We start from the raw sequence: 12,247 nt of genomic DNA on the forward strand, positions 1-12,247 counted from the left end.
TCTTCATAAGGTGCTAACCTTTCCCGGAGAGCGGTTCTCAGCCGCGCTAACCAGGGGCTGCGTCTCTTGCACCCCGCAAGGACAGCTCGGACCGGGCCAGGCGCTTGCCGTTGTGTAAATGAATCACGTTGCACGAAAAATGATATTTTTCACACTGCGGGCCCGCGGCACGGTTGCATAACTCGTAGTGTGATATTTACTTATTTATGTATTGATATTGCTCGCAAATGAACGTTTTTCCGTTGTGCACGTTTTTATTATTATTATTATTATTATTATTATTATTATTATTATTATTATTATATTAGCGTGTATCTACATATGCAAAACACGCACGTTTTAATTTTAAATACATAGGGTACAGCGCGTGAATTGTAATAATATACAAATTTAATAATATTATAATGAATATACTTCAAAATGTCATATACCCTGCTGTGTACACACACACACACACACACACACGCACACACACACATATATATATAGACACACACTAAGAAAATGTAATTAATATGAATCAATCCATACAGATAGATAGATAGATAGATAGATAGATAGATAGATAGATATATAGATAGATAGATAGATAGATAGATAGATAGATAGATAGATAGATAGATAGATAGATGCTAATGTAAAATATTTTAAAATGGATTTACCTCTGGTCAGATGATTCCAATGCACTTTCTGCAAGCCAGTACAATTATATTCGATATTTTTCCAAGACAAAAAAAAACACCACGCAGTCGTATTAAGCAATGCGAGCGCAGGACTCCTTCCTCTCTCTCTCTCTCAGTCCGGAGCCTTTCTTTTTTTTTAACACCAAGACGAGTAAAGCAGCCGGCGGCGTCTCTAGACACGCGTATACCGGGACGTTTGTGCCGTGCAGCCCAGCGGCGCGTCTCGCTGTCCAACCCCGGGTGCGGCGGCTCGTTGTGGGCAGCAATTCTTCAAAAAACCCGTTCTAATAAAGCATCTAACACAGCACCGACACGACCGATAATCTACCGACACTAGAATAAACGTGCACGGTCTCTGAAACAGCAATTCACTTAACCCTATACGCGCCGCCACGTTCAAACCGGCACATATATATATATTTTTACTAATACCAGCTATTCATTATTTATAGCGATTTATCGATCCAGTTGCATAGAGAATGCGAAACTAAGCGGGTGTTGCCAGTTAGACCACAGCACAGGTCTGTTATGTTTCAGTATTGCAGGTATGTGCGCTGATATTAGTGTCCGAGTAGGTGTGCATTTAAAATAGAGGATATAAATACAGGTGTTGTTTAATCGAAACAGCTAATACAAGCCAGTTTGTCGATGAGCGTGTTTTGATCCGGGGATTTGAGAGCGGTGTCTGGGGTTGACAGCCGCGTCATTTGAGGAGGATGAGAGCGACCGATCCTCCAGCGCGGCTGCGTTTGAAAGCGACAAGAAAGCTCGCTTTGAATGCATAAAAAACATCAAAACAAACAAACAAACAAATGTTGTTTAATGTTTACAGATAGTTTAGGTTGCTGTAAAAGAACACAAATGGTACTAAATGGTATACTGTTTGTATGTAGGGCTGTAGCGCGTGTTGATGGGGCAATTGTCTGTTATTATTATTATTATTATTATTATTAATTTCTTAGCAGACGTCCTTATCCAGGGCTACTTACAGTTGTTACAAGATATCACATAATTTTTACATACAATTCCCCATTTATACAGTTGGGCTTTTACTGGAGCAATCTAGGTAAAGTACCTTGCTCAAGGGTACAGCAGCAGTGTCCCCCCCCCCCCCCCACCTCACCTGGGATTGAACCCACGACCCTCCGGTCAAGAGTCCAGAGCCCTGACCACTTCTCCACACTGCTGGCCCTGTCTGTCTGTCTAGATATTTCTGTACGTCTGTCTCTTTTATTAATCTGTCTGTATGTAGCTGTTAATGAATGTCTTTTTCTTACTCAGTCTGTCTGACTTTGTCTGTCTTTCTATCAGCGTTTATGTCTGTCTGTCTGTCTGTCTATCTGTCAGACTATCAATCTTTCTGCCTCTTCCTGTCAATCGATCAATCTATTTAATAAACAACAATTTAATTCAATATTTTTTTTCTCATCTTTACATATTTATCAATAATTGTACCACAGGGATCAATAGTAGGTCCTCTGCTAATCCTAATCTACATTAATGATTTAGATTCTGGTATAGTAAGCAAACTTGTTAAATTTGCAGATGACACAAAAATGGGAGGAGTGGCAAACACTGTTGCAGCAGCAAAGGTCATTCAAAATGATCTAGACAGCATTCAGCACTGGGCAGACACATGGCAAATGACATTTAATAGAGAAAAGTGTAAAGTATTGCATGCGGGCAATAAAAATGTGCATTATAAATATCATATGGGAGATAGTGAAATTGAAGAAGGAATCTATGAAAAAGACCTAGGAGTTTATGTTGACTCAGAAATGTCTTCATCTAGATAATGTGGGGAAGCTATAAAAAAGGCCAACGATTCTCGGATATATTGTGAGAAGTGCTGAATTTAAATCAAGGGAAGTAATGTTAAAACTCTACAATGCATTAGTAAGACCTCACCTAGAATATTGTGTTCAGTTCTGGTCACCTCGTTACAAAAAGGATATTGCTGCTCTAGAAAGAGTGCAAAGAAGAGCGACCAGAATTATCCCGGGTTTAAAAGGCATGTCGTATGCAGACAGGCTAAAAGAATTGAATCTATTCAGTCTTGAACAAAGAAGACTACGCGGTGATCTGATTCAAGCATTCAAAATCCTAAAAGGTATTGACAATGTCGACCCAGGGGACCTGAAAAAAGAAACAAGGACCAGGGGTCACAAATTAGATAAAGGGGCATTCAGAACAGAAAATAGGAGGCACTTTTTTTACACAGAGAATTGTGAGGGTCTGGAACCAACTCCCCAGTAATGTTGTTGAAGCTGACACCCTGGGATCCTTCAAGAAGCTGCTTGATGAGATTCTGGGATCAATAAGCTACTAACAACCAAACGAGCAAGATGGGCTGAATGGGGCCTCCTCTCGTTTGGAAACTTTCTTATGTTCTACAAGAAGCAGAAAATATCGGAATATTTACAAATATACACGAATAAATAAATAAATACTGTATTAAAAGTGCAATTAATCCTAGAAAAAACAAAACAGAATATATATAGAATATTTAATATATAGATATATTATTATTATTATTATTATTTATTTCTTAGCAGACGCCCTTATCCAGGATGACTTACAATTGTTACAAGGTATCACATTATACATTATTTCACATTATACAGATATCACATTATTTTTTACATACAATTACCCATTTATACAGTTGGGTTTTTACTGGAGCAATCTAGGTAAAGTACCTTGCTCAAGGGTACAGCAGCAGTGTCCCCCCCACCTGGGATTGAACCCACGACCCTCCGGTCAAGAGTCCAGAGCCCTGACCACTACTCCACACTGCTGCCCATCTGCAGTGTAAATAACAGGTTTACTGCACTGTGTTTACATATACTGTGTGTGTTGTCTGTGTGTGTGTGTGTGTGACAGGATGGCTGGGTGGACAGAGACAGTAAAACTGCAGTTTAAACGCTGCCGCACATTTTCAATAAACAAAAATGAAAAACAAAAGAACCCTCACCCAAGCAGTGCTATCACAGTGAGGTTTTTAAACAAACATTTCAGGAGCATGTGTCTCTCTCGCAGGCTCTCTCTCTCTCACGGAGCTGTGTGGCTCCCTTATATACCATGTGGCCAGGGTTGATTGAGAACTAATAATTCAATCAACACCTGGCTACATTCTGCACATGTATTTGGCAGGGATAGGGTTAATTAACCCTATTCCTGCCAACCACCACCACAAACACACCCAAGACAACCAGGGCTGGAATCTTAATTTCCATCCCTGCCCTGCCATATCTAACACACACTTCCATATTTACACATTCAGGGCTTCTGCCCTGCCACAGTGTGTATATATATATATATATATATATATATATATATATATATATATATATATATATATATACACATACACACAGAGGCACACACACTATATGTATATCAAAACTTTTTTTTGGATGAACACGGGTTTAAAATGATTAAAAGTACATTTGAATAACTTGATCTCTCCCTCCTCTTGTTTTCTGCCCCCCCTTTCCCTCTCTCTTTTACCCCCTCCCCCTTTTCTCTCTCCTATTTACTTGCCCCTCCCTCCCACTTTTTCTTTCACTTGCAGCTATCCCTTATCACCACGGCAACAGCAGCAGGAAGAGCACTGTTTCCTTGACAACAAAATTATGCTGCATAGCAACCACTAACTACCACACACACACACACACACACACACACACACACACACACACAGCGTTTGGGCTAGTGGCTGGTCTGCTTGACTCAGTTTAGTTTCAATCACACTGATGAAGGCACTGGAGCCCAAACGCTGGTCTGCTTGACTCAGTTTAGTTTCAGTAACGCTGATGAAGGCACTAGAGCCCAAACGCTGGTCTGCTTGACTCAGTTTAGTTTCAATAACACTGATGAAGGCACTAGAGCCCAAACGCTGGTCTGCTTGACTCAGTTTAGTTTCAGTAACACTGATGAAGGCACTAGAGCCCAAACGCTGGTCTGCTTGACTCAGTTTAGTTTCAGTAACGCTGATGAAGGCACTAGAGCCCAAACGCTGGTCTGCTTGACTCAGTTTAGTTTCAATAACACTGATGAAGGCACTAGAGCCCAAACGCTGGTCTGCTTGACTCAGTTTAGTTTCAATAACACTGATGAAGGCACTAGAGCCCAAACGCTGGTCTGCTTGACTCAGTTTAGTTTCAGTAACACTGATGAAGGCACTAGAGCTCAAACGCTGGTCTGCTTGACTCAGTTTAGTTTCAATCACGCTGATGAAGGCACTAGAGCCCAAACGCTGGTCTGCTTGACTCAGTTTAGTTTCAGTAACGTTGATGAAGGCACTAGAGCCCAAACGCTGGTCTGCTTGACTCAGTTTAGTTTCAGTAACACTGATGAAGGCACTAGAGCTCAAACGCTGGTCTGCTTGACTCAGTTTAGTTTCAATCACGCTGATGAAGGCACTAGAGCCCAAACGCTGGTCTGCTTGACTCAGTTTAGTTTCAGTAACGTTGATGAAGGCACTAGAGCCCAAACGCTGGTCTGCTTTACTCAATTTAGTTTCAGTCACACTGATCAAGGCACTAGAGCCCAAACGCTGGTCTGCTTGACTCATTTGGTATCCCCTTCTCAAAGCACAGTGAAGATAATGAACCAGACCCCTTCTCAAAGCACAGAGAAGATAATGAACCAGCCCCCTTCTCAAAGCACAATGAAGATAATGAACCAGCCCCCTTCTCAAAGCACAGTGAAGATAATGAACCAGCCCCCTTCTCAAAGCACAGTGAAGATAATGAACCAGCCCCCTTCTCAAAGCACAGAGAAGATAATGAACCAGCCCCCTTCTCAAAGCACAGTGAAGATAATGAACCAGCCCCCTTCTCAAAGCACAGTGAAGATAATGAACCAGCCCCCTTCTCAAAGCACAGTGAAGATAATGAACCAGCCCCCTTCTCAAAGCACAGTGAAGATAATGAACCAGCCCCCTTCTCAAAGCACAGTGAAGATAATGAACCAGCCCCCTTCTCAAAGCACAGTGAAGATAATCATTATTATTATTATTATTATTAATTTCTTAGCAGACACCCTTATCCAGGGCGACTTACAATTGTTACAAGATATCACATTATTTTTACATACAATTACCCATTTATACAGTTGGGTTTTTACTGGAGCAATCTAGGTAAAGTACCTTGATCAAGGGTACAGCAGCAGTGTCCCCCACCTGGGATTGAACCCACGACCCTCCGGTCTAGAGTCCAGAGCCCTAACCACTACTCCTTTATCCAAGGCGACTTACAGAGACTCGGGTGTGTGAACTATGCATCAGCTGCAGAGTCACTTACAACTACGTCTCACCTGAAAGACGGAGCACAAGGAGGTTAAGTGACTTGCTCAGGGTCACACAATGAGTCAGTGGCTGAGGTGGGATTTGAACCGGGGACCTCCTGGTTACAAGCCCTTTTAGTATTGGGAAAAGCAATGTTTTTTTTTCACATTATATTCACAGTAATATGGGACAGACAGACAAACCGAAATAGACAGACACACAGATGGAGCACAATATGAAAAGAGTGCCTTCATCAGTGTTATTGAAACTAAACTGAGTCAAGCAGACCAGCGTTTGGGCTCTAGTGCCTTCATCAGTGTGATTGAAACTAAACTGAGTCAAGCAGACCAGTGTTTGGGCTCTTGTGCCTTCATCAGCGTTATTGAAACTAAACTGAGTCAAGCAGACCAGCATTTGGGCTCTAGTGCCTTCATCAGTGTGAATGAAACTAAACTGAGTCAAGCAGACCAGCATTTGGGCTCTAGTGCCTCCATCAGTGTGATTGAAACTAAACTGAGTCAAGCAGACCAGCATTTGGGCTCTAGTGCCTCCATCAGTGTGATTGAAACTAAACTGAGTCAAGCAGACCAGCATTTGGGCTCTAGTGCCTCCATCAGTGTGATTGAAACTAAACTGAGTCAAGCAGACCAGCATTTGGGCTCTAGTGCCTCCATCAGTGTGATTGAAACTAAACTGAGTCAAGCAGACCAGCATTTGGGCTCTAGTGCCTTCATCAGTGTGCCTAAAACTAAACTGAGTCAAGCAGACCAGCGTTTGGGCTCTAGTGCCTCCATCAGTGTGATTGAAACTAAACTGAGTCAAGCAGACCAGCGTTTGGGCTCTAGTGCCTCCATCAGTGTGATTGAAACTAAACTGAGTCAAGCAGACCAGCGTTTGGGCTCTAGTGCCTTCATCAGTGTGATTGAAACTAAACTGAGTCAAGCAGACCAGCGTTTGGGCTCTAGTGCCTTCATCAGCGTGAGTGAAACTAAACTGAGTCAAGCAGACCAGCATTTGGGCTCTAGTGCCTCCATCAGTGTGATTGAAACTAAACTGAGTCAAGCAGACCAGCATTTGGGCTCTAGTGCCTCCATCAGTGTGATTGAAACTAAACTGAGTCAAGCAGACCAGCATTTGGGCTCTAGTGCCTCCATCAGTGTGATTGAAACTAAACTGAGTCAAGCAGACCAGCATTTGGGCTCTAGTGCCTCCATCAGTGTGATTGAAACTAAACTGAGTCAAGCAGACCAGCATTTGGGCTCTAGTGCCTTCATCAGTGTGCCTAAAACTAAACTGAGTCAAGCAGACCAGCGTTTGGGCTCTAGTGCCTCCATCAGTGTGATTGAAACTAAACTGAGTCAAGCAGACCAGCATTTGGGCTCTAGTGCCTCCATCAGTGTGATTGAAACTAAACTGAGTCAACCAGACCAGCATTTGGGCTCTAGTGCCTTCATCAGTGTGCCTAAAACTAAACTGAGTCAAGCAGACCAGCGTTTGGGCTCTAGTGCCTCCATCAGTGTGATTGAAACTAAACTGAGTCAAGCAGACCAGCGTTTGGGCTCTAGTGCCTCCATCAGTGTGATTGAAACTAAACTGAGTCAAGCAGACCAGCGTTTGGGCTCTAGTGCCTTCATCAGTGTGATTGAAACTAAACTGAGTCAAGCAGACCAGCGTTTGGGCTCTAGTGCCTTCATCAGCGTGAGTGAAACTAAACTGAGTCAAGCAGACCAGCATTTGGGCTCTAGTGCCTCCATCAGTGTGATTGAAACTAAACTGAGTCAAGCAGACCAGCATTTGGGCTCTAGTGCCTCCATCAGTGTGATTGAAACTAAACTGAGTCAAGCAGACCAGCATTTGGGCTCTAGTGCCTCCATCAGTGTGATTAAAACTAAACTGAGTCAAGCAGACCAGCATTTGGGCTCTAGTGCCTCCATCAGTGTGATTGAAACTAAACTGAGTCAAGCAGACCAGCATTTGGGCTCTAGTGCCTTCATCAGTGTGCCTAAAACTAAACTGAGTCAAGCAGACCAGCGTTTGGGCTCTAGTGCCTCCATCAGTGTGATTGAAACTAAACTGAGTCAAGCAGACCAGCGTTTGGGCTCTAGTGCCTCCATCAGTGTGATTGAAACTAAACTGAGTCAAGCAGACCAGCGTTTGGGCTCTAGTGCCTTCATCAGTGTGATTGAAACTAAACTGAGTCAAGCAGACCAGCGTTTGGGCTCTAGTGCCTTCATCAGCGTGAGTGAAACTAAACTGAGTCAAGCAGACCAGCGTTTGGGATAGTTTCACTAGCTCCAGACTGTACCAAAGATATTCCATATTCTAATTAGTTAGTTAATTTCTCTTTCGCCCAATGTTTGTAGAACAAAACGGCAAAATCAGCAAATTAGTTCATAATTGTTATGAAAATTGCTGTTTTCCGAGCACAGATCTATTCCCAGCGTCCTGTTTTGAGGACAGTCCAGTTCAGACGCGTTCCTGTAATCGAAGCAGTGAAATTTCACACCGGCTATGAAACTCAAAACACCGAAAATGGATTTGCTTTATCATCGCTGTGGGGACGAAAAAAAACCACAAGTAATGCCTCAATTCTAGGCTGCGGTTTGTGATTTTACATCGAGGTTCAGAGAAGCATCTGAAGGTATTTTATTTGCTGAATTATCAGTTGCGTCGAGACTAGAGAGGTTAAAAAAACTGAAAACAAAACAACAGCTAGACTTTTTTTTTTTGCGATATCATTTTGCAGTTTCTTTCGATTAAGCGATGTTAAATAAAATATCTAAATTATGTTCAGGTAGTTTTGGTTTTTAATGATGCCTCAATTATAACATTATAAAAGGTTTTGGGGCCGAGATGTTTATTCCCCTCACTCGTTTACACAGAAGCAACATTTAAAAAAAATTATAATTATGTAAAACTGCCAATTTCATTTAAAGACAACCCCCTCTAGATCGCTTTCTGGTTTTGGCAATCATTCTGAGTGCTGTGTTCTTTCGTTTTGGAAATCGTTTTTTGTCTGACTAACTGACTGTCCTTGTTTTTGCTTCCTGGTTCTTGAGTCGTCACGTGACGCCGCGACCTTTCAACTTCCATCGACATCCCAATTGTAAACCAGCAATCTTAGCTTTTTTTCATTCTTCTAATTCAGGAATCGTAAAATAAACATTTTTAATGATAAAATATTGAAGGGAAGAAAAATAAAACAGAACAGGTTTTTTTGTAGCACTGCAAGCATATTTATTTTTCAGAGCGTTACACACACAAAACAATGTAAATTTAAAGCTTTATATGAAGTTTTGAAGAGCTTCTTAAACAACGTGCATTTCTCCCGTTTGAAGGGGGGAGCATGTTGTCAAAAAAATATTAGACCAACAATAATCACGTCTGATATTTGATATCCTTTGTAATATTCTTTACAAATTGCACCAGCAAGCGTTATTACAAATTAAAAACCAACCAAAAATAAAACCGAATTTTAAAAGAAAAACAAAAAACATGATCTTAAAAAAACCACATTAACAGTTAGTTTTAATTATATATATATATATATGTCAATAATACAGTTACAATGCAAATTTTCAGCAGGACTATGCTATATATCAAACCTGAATCAGCTTGCATTTGACACTGGAAATAAATCATTCCTTCTTGGTGTCTGTGTTAGTTTACTGTGTTGAGTTTCATTAAAGCTGCAGACAGACAGACAGACAGACAGACAGACAGAGCCCCACAATCCTGTTCAGTTTGACGCTACAATATAATCCCTTCTTCTTGGGGTCTGTGTTAGTTTACTACATTCTGAAAAGAGTTTAGTTTCATTAAAGCTGCAGACAGACAGACAGACAGACAGACAGAGCCCCACAATCCTGTTCAGTTTGACGCTACAATATAATCCCTTCTTCTTGGGGTCTGTGTTAGTTTACTACATTCTGAAAAGAGTTTAGTTTCATTAAAGCTGCAGACAGACAGACAGACAGACGAGACCCCACAATCCTGTTCAGTTTGACGCTACAATATAATCCCTTCTTCTTGGGGTCTGTGTTAGTTTACTACATTCTGAAAAGAGTTTAGTTTCTCTGCAATCTTTGTCAGAAAGCAATGAATCATTAATAAAATGCTAGGAATGCCTCTAGTCAATATGCCCTTTATCGTTTGGTCAGTGATTTCCTGGCTTGCTCTCGCACAGTCTAATAATCCTACTGGATATCATTATCAACTTTGGTCGCTGCGGAATTAAAATACAAAATTTTGGTCCATCTATAATTTGGTCTTAAGTTTGCTAGTAAATCGAAAAAAGCAGAAAGGATCACTGCAAAAACTACATCTCCCAGCATGCCCAGGGAGGGTTGATGGGAGCTGTAGTTCTTTACAGAGGTGCAACGGCAGTGAATGTTGCTTTGCTATAGTTTATATTGAAGAAAGTCTGTTTAAAAAAAACGACATCTCCCAGCATGCCTCGGCGCTGGCAGTACCAGGGAGGGTTGATGGGAGCTGTAGTTCTTTACAGAGGTGCAACGGCAGTGAATGTTGCTTTGCTATAGTTTATATTGAAGAAAGTCTGTTTAAAAAAAACGACATCTCCCAGCATGCCTCGGCGCTGGCAGTACCAGGGAGGGTTGATGGGAGCTGTAGTTCTTTACAGAGGTGCAACGGCAGTGAATGTTGCTTTGCTATAGTTTATATTGCAGAAAGTCTGTTTAAAAAAACCACATCTCCCAGCATGCCTCGGCGCTGGCAGTACCAGGGAGGGCTGATGGGGGCTGTAGTTCTTTACAGAGGTGCAACGGCAGTGAATCTTGCTTTGCTACAGTTTATAGTGAAGAAAGTCTGTTTAAAAAAAAACACATCTCCCAGCATGCCTCGGCGCTGGCAGTACCAGGGAGGGCTGATGGGAGCTGTAGTTCTTTACAGAGGTGCAACGGCAGTGAATGTTGCTTTGCTATAGTTTATAGTGAAGAAAGTCTGTTTAAAAAAAACCACATCTCCCAGCATGCCTCGGCGTTGGTAGTACCAGGGAGGGTTGATGGGAGCTGTAGTTCTTTACAGAGGTGCAACGGCAGTGAATGTTGCTTTGCTATAGTTTATAGTGAAGAAAGTCTGTTTAAAAAAAAACACATCTCCCAGCATGCCTCGGCGCTGGCAGTACCAGGGAGGGTTGATGGGAGCTGTAGTTCTTTACAGAGGTGCAACGGCAGTGAATGTTGCTTTGCTATAGTTTATATTGAAGAAAGTCTGTTTAAAAAAAACGACATCTCCCAGCATGCTTCGGCGCTGGCAGTACCAGGGAGGGTTGATGGGAGCTGTAGTTCTTTAGAGGTGAGAATGAGAGAATGAGTCAGTCATACAAACCAAAAAAACTACAACTCCCAGCATGCTTCACAAACAGCGACATGCGCGGCTTACAAATAGAAGAACTGCGACGAGCCCGAGATTAGACTGTGTGCGTATTGTATGATCTGTCTTTGCTTCGCATTTATATACTTTTATATTGTGTTTAATTTTCCGTCAGTCGCTTTGGATAAAAAGACGTCTTCTAAATAATTAAATAATAATAATAGATTAAAAAAAAAAGAGAAGATAATATTCTCAATCGCTGCTGTTCAAGAACGTCCGTACCAAGTTTCATCCCAATTGGACAAGCGGTTCTCTAGCTGTGTAACAGACAGACAGACGGGCAGACGGGCAGACAGGCTGACCAATACCATCCCGTCTCAATCCATTCGGGCAAGCGTGACCTACAGACAGCACTCCATCACTATAGCTATTTTTTTAAAATAATACGTTTTTTTTTCAGGTTTCACCATTTCCATGAAATGTATCCCATGAAATGTAATCTGCCAAGTGTTTAACCTGTAGTACTTTGTATTTAATCACATCCTGATGTAACTATCACTATTTAATCATATCCTGATGTAACTATCACTATTATCTGCTGTATTATTGAATTGTGGTTTGTCACACTTGTACTTTGCTTGAACAAAAGTTATTGTATTTCTTGCTCTTATTGTATTACTTGTATTGTAACACTTGAAATGTATTTGCTTATGATTGTAAGTCGCCCTGGATAAGGGCGTCTGCTAAGAAATAAATAATAATAATAATAATATCCATAGTGTAACATGATGATCGTCTCGCTGTCTGCTCCGCTGCATTCAGGACCCTGGCTGGGGTTTAGTTTTGCTTCCTGGTGAATGATTGAACCGACATGGCATAGAGCTGCGACATTTCTTTACAATGTAAAGCTCGGAAAGACGGGAGAAGGTGGTTCTGTCCC

General features: G+C 41.6%; 1 long non-coding RNA gene across 1 annotated transcript; it reads left to right on the forward strand.

Moving 5' to 3' along the window:
* Window positions 1-10,973: 10,973 nt before the first annotated feature.
* Window positions 10,974-11,551, forward strand: LOC131730517 (uncharacterized). Its single transcript, XR_009324083.1, has 2 exons — window positions 10,974-11,156; window positions 11,290-11,551. It is a non-coding gene; the product is annotated as an uncharacterized LOC131730517 (long non-coding RNA).
* Window positions 11,552-12,247: the final 696 nt, after the last annotated feature.

The sequence above is a fragment of the Acipenser ruthenus genome, unplaced genomic scaffold, assembly GCF_902713425.1.
Source record: "Acipenser ruthenus unplaced genomic scaffold, fAciRut3.2 maternal haplotype, whole genome shotgun sequence".
NCBI classification, from domain to species: Eukaryota; Metazoa; Chordata; class Actinopteri; order Acipenseriformes; family Acipenseridae; genus Acipenser; species Acipenser ruthenus.